The sequence below is a fragment of the Tupaia chinensis genome, unplaced genomic scaffold (assembly GCF_000334495.1).
Source record: "Tupaia chinensis unplaced genomic scaffold, TupChi_1.0 Scaffold000037_13, whole genome shotgun sequence".
NCBI lineage: Eukaryota > Metazoa > Chordata > Mammalia > Scandentia > Tupaiidae > Tupaia > Tupaia belangeri.
The window spans coordinates 496,392-505,547 of NW_006159471.1; the positions used below are offsets into that span (position 1 = coordinate 496,392).

Genomic DNA, 9,156 nt, shown 5'->3' on the forward strand with positions numbered 1-9,156 from the left:
CTCAAATGTTTGACTTGAAAAATCTAAGAAAATCAGAACTCTCTTCTGAGACTATTCTATGACTGACTGTGAATTCCACAACGACAAGCCTTTCTTCTTCTTATTCTTCTTTTTTTTTTTTTTTTTTTTTCAATTGCCAAAGGGTGTATACACTCACCAAAGAGAGGGGGGTGAGAGAGCACCTCCCAGTGTGACATGGTCACACTGCAATCCCTTCTCCTACATTTATCCATCATGTCAGGATTTGGGGAATGCACATACTTGTACCCAGTGTGTTTTCCAAGCCACCATGACTGGGATTTGAACTGCAGTTAGCTATGTGGGACCCAGCTCCTTTAACCACTAGACTGTGAGGCCAGCAACCACCTGTTTTAATCATCTTGATAATCCTCAGCCATTAGTGGGTGTGAAAATCTATTTAACTGCACAGTAAACTTATGATTTGTACACTTTATGATGTGATTTATGATAAAATGTTTACTTAACAAGAAATGCTGATTTTCAAAGCTGAAGGATATCAGAGAAAAGCCATGATATAACACAGGGGCATGAAACTTAAGCCATCTCTGGAACCCCCAACAGAAGACTTGATGCCAGATGAAGGTTCCAGACAAGAACCCTGAGAGTGGATGGCACCATGGAGAGAGGAAAGCCAGAAAAGGAGTCTATACTAGGCAGTTGCTGGTGATGTCATAACCAACTACGGAAAGTCAGTGTGAACAGATACTTGGTGTGGCTCCTCCCTCAAGAGATGGTTGACCTGAGTCAGCCCTGCAGCCTAGTGGTTAAGGGAGCCAGATCCTACATGGCTGACCACCATTTGAATGCCCAACCCAGTGGCTTAAAAAACATGCCAGACATGTGTATATGTGTTCCAAATCCTGACAGGAAGTAGAAGTGGAGAAGGGATAGCAGCATGACTCTGCCTCATTGGGAGCTGCTTTATTTTACTCTCTGTGTCTCTTTGGATGAATGCATATACCTGCTGGCAATTAAACAAAAATTAAATAGTTGGCTTGCCTCCCCTTGAATCCAAATTTCTCTTAGTAGCTTACTTGACAAGTAGAATGTAAAGGAATGGTTTTCTGAAACTTTTGAGTCTAAATTATATTATAAGCCTTGTCTTCTGATTGGGCCTTTTGGAAAGCTCCCTTTCAGTTTTCACTCAGGATATTCACTATCAAGATCCATCCCCCCTGGGAGGTGACACCTTTTTTTTTTTTTCCTTTCTTTCTGTATTTAACAATCTTTAATTCAAATGTAAAATTTCAGTACAAGCCATTTATAGGGCTTGGGATATGTTCTTAATTTTAAAAACAAGAATGGGAAAATGCAACAAAATGATTTTTCCACCTTTCAAAAACTTTCAAGGAAGGGACAGATCATAATAGGGTCATAAGAGATCCATTTAACCAAACCTACTTTCTCCCCTACCAATAGTCTTAACACCCATTCCATAATCTTAATACATATTCCTGAATGAAGATACACAGTTCAGCTTTGCTTATATAACCATTAAAAAAACACAAAAAACCAAAAACAAAAACTCAGCACCATCTTGCTTCCTATAATGCCAAACAAATCATGAAACTATTTCACCATGCATTTCTTCTGTTTAAAACAAGAGGACCAGTTGTTTGTAGAAAGCCAATACTTAAGTTTCCAGATACATTTCCCAGAAATGACATATACTATTCAAAGACCTAGACACTCTCATGCTTTCAAAGTGGAACACTTAGCCTAATATGCATAAAAAATATGGAACGCTTCACGAATTTGCGTATCATCCTTGCGCAGGGGCCATGCTAATTTTCTCTGTATTGTTCCAATTTTATAATATGTGCTGCGAAGTGAGCACTGGGAGGTGACACTTCTCACTGCCCCCAACCCGTCCCTCTCAATTGAGTGCATGCATCCTATAGCGAAAAACAAAATAAAAGCTATAGAAGCAATAGAGAAATCACAAAGGAAAAGACCAACAGACTATTTTTAATGACTTTATTTAAATCTACGCAATCGGGAAAAAGAAAGAAAATAATAAGGGAAATCTGGGGGGAGGGGAGTGGGAACTATCGAAATTGATTTGTGAGCCAGCCTAGAGGACTGGTGGTTAAGGGAGACAGATCTCACATGACAGGCTGTGTAGTTTGAGTCCTGAATCTGGAAGCCTGACATGCCAGGTGTGCGCGCACACCCTCAATCCCAACAATATGAAGAAATGGAAGAGAAGGGGCTGCAGTGTGATCTTGCTCCTTTGGTGAGTGCTTTATTTCTTTCCCTCTTTTTTTGTCTCTCTGGTGAGTACATGTATCCCCTGGTAAACTTAAAAAAAAAATCTATGTTGTATCAGAAGCACATACAAAAAAATTTTTTTGAGAAGTTTTTGCCATAGGGTGTGTGCACTCGCCAGAAAGACAGAGGGTCCGGGACTTGAACTGCGGTCGACTACATGGGAGTTCAGTGACATAGCCATTACGCTAAGTACTGGTCCCCCTGGCGTGAGTTTTAAGCTGCAGGATCCAGGATTTGAACTGCAGTTGACTACATGGAAGTCTACTGATGTAACCATTACACCATCTGCTGGCCCAAAATTTAGTGCCATACATAAAAATCTAATGAACTCCCAAGTTTCCATCACCTTCCTTCAGTAGTTACTAGCACGTGGCCATTCTTGTTTCATCCATATCCTGTATGTTTTTCTTCCCCACTCAATTATCAATATTTTAAAGCAAATTCAGATATGTTTTATTAAAACCTGCAGTTTCTCGTCCCAGGTCATTCCCCTGTTGGCAAGTTGACCTCCTTCCTAGTTCTCCTTTCTCCTTTTCCAAATGCAGGCAAGGCAGTCCCTGGTGTGATATTATCAACCCAGCTCTACCTCCTGGCTCCTTTCCTGTAATCTTATCCTCTGGGCACTTCGCCTTATTGCTCTAAAGCCTGAAAACAATCTTAGTGCCCATGGACAGGCTGGGGTTGCTTGACAATCCCATCCCCTGTGGTGCAGGACATTTAATCTACTTGTGGCAGTTTGCCGTGATCGTGGCCTCTTCCCTTATTTGGGTTATTTTCTGGATCCCTCTCCATGCAAACCAGGTCAGATCTCCTTGCACACTCCTTGCATGCTGTAGCTTCACCTAAAACATGTTATGTTTCCCATAGTCAGAATGGAACAGTATTTCGGGCACTCACTAATTGCCTGGGGGCTCCAGGAGGGCAGGATTAAGGTCAGTCCCCACCATCACCCAGTAAAGGGTCTGGCACTCTGTAGGTGCTCAGTAACCACATGCCAAGTGAATGAATGGTTGTGAAGCTCAGTAGCTGGGTATTTGTCAGGAGGGCAATAGGAAGTCACAGAAGTATTTCATGCAGAATCAGACCCATTTTCACCAAACTTTAATGTGCATATGAATCCTCTGGGATCTGCTAAAATGCATATTCTGCTTCAGTGGGTCTGAGAAGGAACCTGGGATTTGCATTTCTAACAAGCTCCCAGGCGATCCCAATGCTTTGAGTAGCAAGGGCCTTGGTGTGCTGTTCACACCAGCTGTTGAACACTTGAAATATGGCTGGTGTAAACGGAGCTGTAAGTGTGAAATTCCCACCAGATTTCTAAGACTTTGTACATTTTTTTATATTGATTACATATTGATATGGTAATATGTTTGATATTTCAGGTTTATTAAAATATATTAAAATTAATTTAATCTTTCTCTTTGTTTTTAAATATGGCTACTAGAAAATTTTTAAATGCATTTGTGGGGCCAGCAGATGGTGTGGTGGTTGAAGCACTGGACTCCCACATGGCTAACCGCTGTTCAAGTCCCAGACCCAGCAGCTTAAAAATCATGCTGGGCTGTGCAGACCCAAAATCCCTAGAGGAGAATGAAGAAGGATTGCAGTGTGGCCATACACCCAGGGAATGATTTTTCACTTTCCCTCTGTCTCCTTCAGATAGTGCATGCACCCTACAGCAAAAACTAAAAAAAGAAAAAAAAAAAAAAAAAAGCATTTGCAGCTCTCATCTATGTCATCTATGGCTAGCATCATTTCTATTGGATCATGCTTTTCCCTCTTTCTGGAACAACCTTCTTTCTCTCACCCTTTTCCTCGCATGGAAGTCTGTGTACCTTGAGGTCTCAATTGAGATGTTCCTTCCTTGGGACCAGCAGATGGTGTAATGGTTACATTGCTGCACTCCCATGTAGTCGACCATGTTTCAAGCCCCGCCTTAAAACTCACAGGCATGTGCATGTGTGCCCAGACTCTCAAGGGGAGAATGGAGGAGAAGGGATTGCAGCATGGCCATTCTCCACCCCCCTCCCTTGCCCCAGGAAGTGATTTCTTGCTTTTTGTACCTCTGTCTCTTTTCTTTTTCAAAGATATTTGCTATAGGACATACGTGCTTGCTGGAGAGACAGATAGAACGCAAGAAATTACCCCCCGGGGGGGATGGCCACGTGGCAAACCCTTGTCCATTCTCCCATCCAGATTCTGGGTATGCATGCACACACACCTAGTGTGAGTTTTAAGCTGCTGGGTTCAAGACTCTAACCGCAGTTAACTACATGGAAGTCCAGCAATGTAACCATTACTCCATCTGCTGGTTCCACAAAAATCTCTCTAAAGAAACAAAAAAATGTTGGGACCAGCAGTTAGCATAATGGTTATGTTGCTGAACTCCCATGTAGTTGACCGCGGTTTGAGTCCTGGACCCGGTGGCTTAAACTCACACTGGGCACGTGTGCGTGCGTGCCCAAGATCCTGAGAGGAGAATGGAGAAGGGATTGCGGTGTGGCCATCCCCCCCTGGGGGCGGTGATTTCTCGCTTTCTATCTCTCTGTCTCTCTCTGTCTTTCTGGCGAGTGCACGAGCCCTATAGCAAAAACCTCTCAAAAAAAAAAAAACAAAAGCAAAAAAACAAAAAAATGTTGCCTCCTCCACAAAGCCTTTCTTTATCCCCCAAGGCGAGTCGAGTACCACTTCTGGGCTTCCACAGTTCCTTGGGTTCTCACCCCAGCACCAGCCATCCATGATGTCAGCATCTATGTGTCTGTCTCCATTTTAAACTGATAAATCCAAGAGGATGGAGACCAGACTGTCTTAGTTACCACATCATCTCCAGAACCTGGCACAGAGTCAGTGAATCCACTGAGTTAATAAGTGAGTAGGAAGATGTGGGTCATGCACATTTTACAACACACTTGAACTGTACTGGGAGGCCAGCTTTAGAGCCTTGTTTTGATGTGCCCTGGTATCAGTGCAGCATCTTGTACCTCTTTAAGTGCTCTTGGGATGGATTGGTCATGCTGTAGGTCTCTTCTGCCTCTCTGGCATTGGCCTTCTGAAGCTGCCCTATTGCTCCTCTCTTGGGATTTGCCCTCTGCTGATGGTACATCTCTTGAATGGGGATTTGGTCTTTTCTTTGTTAATTTATATCAGCAGTTGGCATAATGGCTGTGTCGCTGGACTCTCATGTAGTCAACTGCGGTTCAAGTCCCGGACCTGATGTCTTAAACTCACACCAGGTGCGTGTGCATGCGTGCGTGCCCAAGATCTTGAGAGGAGAAGGGATTGCAGCGTGGCCATCCCCCCGGGGGGTGATTTCTTGCTTTCCATCTCTCTGTCTCTGTCTTTTGGGCGAGTGCACGCACCCTATAGCAAAAACTTCTACAAAAAAAAAAAAAAAAAACAAAAAAACTTCACTCCAGGTACATGTGTGTGCATGCCCAAGATCCTGAGAGGGGAATGGAGAAGGGGTTGTGGCATGGTCTCATCCTCCCTGGGGGGGTAAGGTTTCACTTTCCGTCTCTCTGTCTCTGCCTCTCCAGCGAGCACATGTGCCCTATAGCAAAAATCTCTCTTAAAAAATGTCCCCAAGGGAAGGGATGGCAGGTGGAATGGTGGTTAAGGGCACTGGACTCCCACATGGGTGACCATGGTTTAAGTCCTGAACCTGGCGGCCTGCATTCTCACTTTCTCTCTCTCTCTCTTCCCTGCTCTCTGGTCAAATTAAAATAAAGTTAAATACAATAATTCTTTAAAAAAATTTCTCTAAGGAAAAGTTTAAAGTATTTTCCTTTACAAATTATTGGGAGATATTAAAGAGGTTTTTTTTTGAGAGGTTTTTGCTATAGGGTACGTGTGTTCTCCAGAAAGACAGAGAGAGACAGAGAGATAGAAAGCGAGAAATCAGGCCCCGGGGGGATGGCCACGTCGCAATTCCTTCTCCTCCATTCTCCCCTCAGGATCTTGGGCACACACGCACACATGCCCAGTGTTGAGTTTAAGCCACTGGGTCCAGGACTCGAACCACAGTCGACTACGTGGGAGTTCAGTGACATAGCCATCACGCTAACTGCTAGTCCCAAAGATTTTTAACTAAAGAATTATGTATTTATTTATTTATTTTTAAAGTTTGACCAGAGAGAGTGAGAAAGAAAGGGAGAGCAAGAGAACAAGCCTCCAGGTCCAGGACTTGAGCCACGATTGGTCATGTGGGAATCCAGTGCCTTTAACCACCACACCACTTGCTGGCCCCTGAAAGGATTTCATTAGCTAGAGATGAAAGTAATTTAAGCCCCTTTTCCAAAATGAAGAAACCACAAGATCAGAATTAGAATTCCTTTAAGAATGGAGTCAAGGGGGGCCAGAGGGTATGGAAGGCACTGAACTCCCACACGGCCAGCGATGGTTCGAGTCCTGAACCTGGTGACTTGAAAATTATGCTGGGTACATCAGGGTGTGTGTGTACCCAAAATCCTGAGAGGAAAATGGAGAGGTGATTGTGATTCCTTATTTTCCCTCTGTCTTTCTCCAGCAAGTAAATGTGCTCTATGGAAAACCCCCTATCACTCCTCCCCCCAACCCAAAAAAAAAAAAAAAGGAGTCAAGGGGCCAGTCAGTGGTGTGGTGGTTAGTGCGACTGGATGCCACATGACAAACTGCAGTTTGAGTCCTGGACCTAGCAGCTTGAAAAATACACCAGGAACATGAGTGTCTATTCCCCATCTGGACTGATTTTTCACTTTCTTTCTCCAGTATGCATACATACCTATAGTAAAATTTGGGAAAAAAACAGAGTCTAAGAGGATGATGGTTAACTAGAACTCCTAGGCACAGATACAACTGTGACCACTTATTAGCTATGAGAATTGAAGTGATTGACTTAAACACTGAATGTCTCACTGACAAGCTGGGAGGAAAACAGTAGCTACATGGGGCCGGCAGGTGGCATGGTGGTAAAAGGCACTGGATTCCTACATGGCCAACTGCAGTTCAAATCTTGGACCTAGCAGCTTGCTTTCGCACTTCCCTTTGCTCTCTCTCTGGTCAAATTAAAAAATAAATAACAACAAATGGAATTAATTAAATAAATAATTATTTAAAAAAATAAAAAAGAGGGACTAGCAGATGGAGTAATGGCTAAGTTCCTGGACTCCCATGTAGTCAACTGCAGTTTGAGCTTCAGAATCAGTGGCTTAAACTCACATCGGGCATGTGTGCATGTGTGCCCAAGATCCCGGGAGGAGAATGGAGGAGAAGGGATTGCGGTGTGGCCATGCCCCCGGGGGGTGATTTCTTGCTTTCTATCTGTCTGTCAGTCTCTTTCTGGCAAGTGCATGAGCCCTATAACAAAAACTTCTCACAAAAAGAAAAAAAAAGAAAAAAAGAAAGCAAGCCAGTAGCTACTTCCTGAGGCCTACTGTATAAGGATTACTGAACTAATAATAAATGTAAAAGGCTTGGAACAGTGGTTGGCATAAGGAGGGCACTATGCAAACACTGGCAGGTATTACTAAAGCACGCAGTGGTGAGATTTAAAACTGCAACATGTGGGATTAGTAGGTGGTATGGTGAAGGCGCTGGACTCCCACATGGCCAGCTGTGGTTTGAGTCCTGGACCTGGTGGCTTGAGAATCACATTGGGCACATGTGTGTGTGTGCCCAAAATCTCAAGAGGAGAAACCTCCTGAGGGGTAATTTCTCACTTTCCCTCTGTCTCTCTCTCTTTTTTTTTTGGAGAGGTTTTTGCTATAGGGTGCGTACGCTCGCCAGACAGACAGAGAGAGACATAGAGACAGAAAGTGAGAAATCACCCCCCAGGGTGGATGGTCACAGTCAAAGAGAAATATACCTCTAATTTCTTCCTATCCACTATAGAAGTTTTCAGGGAAGAAAGTGATTCCTTAAAGCCTTTTTTTCCCTCTCTTTTTTGTTTTTAAAAATAATTATTTGGGACCAGCAGTTGGTGCAATGGCTAAGTCACTGGACTCTTATGTACTTGACTGCGATTCAAGTCCTGAACCCAGTGGCTTACACTGGGCACGTGTGCGTGCATGCCCAAGATCCTGAGAGGAGAATGGAGAAGGGATTGTGGCATGGCCATACCCTCTGGGGGGTGATTTCTCGCTGTCTCTGTTCCTCTCTTTCTGGTGAGCACACGTGCCCTATAGCAAAAACTTCTAAAAAAAAATTACTTATTTAATTTTATTTGTTGTTATAATTAATTTTTAATTTGATCAGAGAAAGGGAAAGTGAGAAAGCAAGCAGCCAGGTCCAGGACTCGAACTGCAGTCAGCCATGTGGAAATCCAGCACCTTAAATACTATGCCACCTGCCGGCCCTTTATTCCCATAAGTTAAAACACAGTGCAATTTACTTTCTTGTTTAGTTATCTTTTATTTTTTTTTTGCCTCCCCACAATAGTTTTTTCTTTTTTCTTTAAGAGATTTTTGCTATATGGTGTGTGTGTCCACCGGAAAGACGGAGATAGAGACAGAGAAAGTGAAAATTCACGTATCCTTGAGGATGGCCATGCCACAATCCCTTCTCCTCCATTTTCCCCTTGGGATTTTGGGCATACACACACACGTGTCCGGTGTGAGTTTTAAGCTGCTGGATCCAGATCTCAAACCACGGTCTACTGCATGGGAGTCCAGCAACGTAACCATTATGCCATCTGCTGGTTCCTTCCCCACAATGTTTAACTGGGCTAAAGGATGAAATGGGAAGCTGGAAGCCCAAAGTGGAGACCAGGTCAAGACAAGGAGAAATAGGCCAGGGCTGGGCTAATGCATAGCAGTAAACAGGGAGAAGGGACAGGTTATGAGAGAGATCCAGAAATTTTAGTGGACCAGCTAAGGTTGATGGGCCAGG

At 43.6% G+C, this 9,156-nt stretch overlaps 1 non-coding gene and 1 pseudogene across 1 annotated transcript; both read right to left on the minus strand.

Moving 5' to 3' along the window:
- The window catches only part of LOC106734838 (partner and localizer of BRCA2-like), a 7,111-nt pseudogene extending 2,080 nt beyond the window's left edge, over positions 1-5,031 (minus strand).
- On the minus strand, positions 1,753-1,858 carry LOC114007764 (U6 spliceosomal RNA). Its single transcript, XR_003549345.1, has one exon. It is a non-coding gene; the product is annotated as a U6 spliceosomal RNA (small nuclear RNA).
- Positions 5,032-9,156: the final 4,125 nt, after the last annotated feature.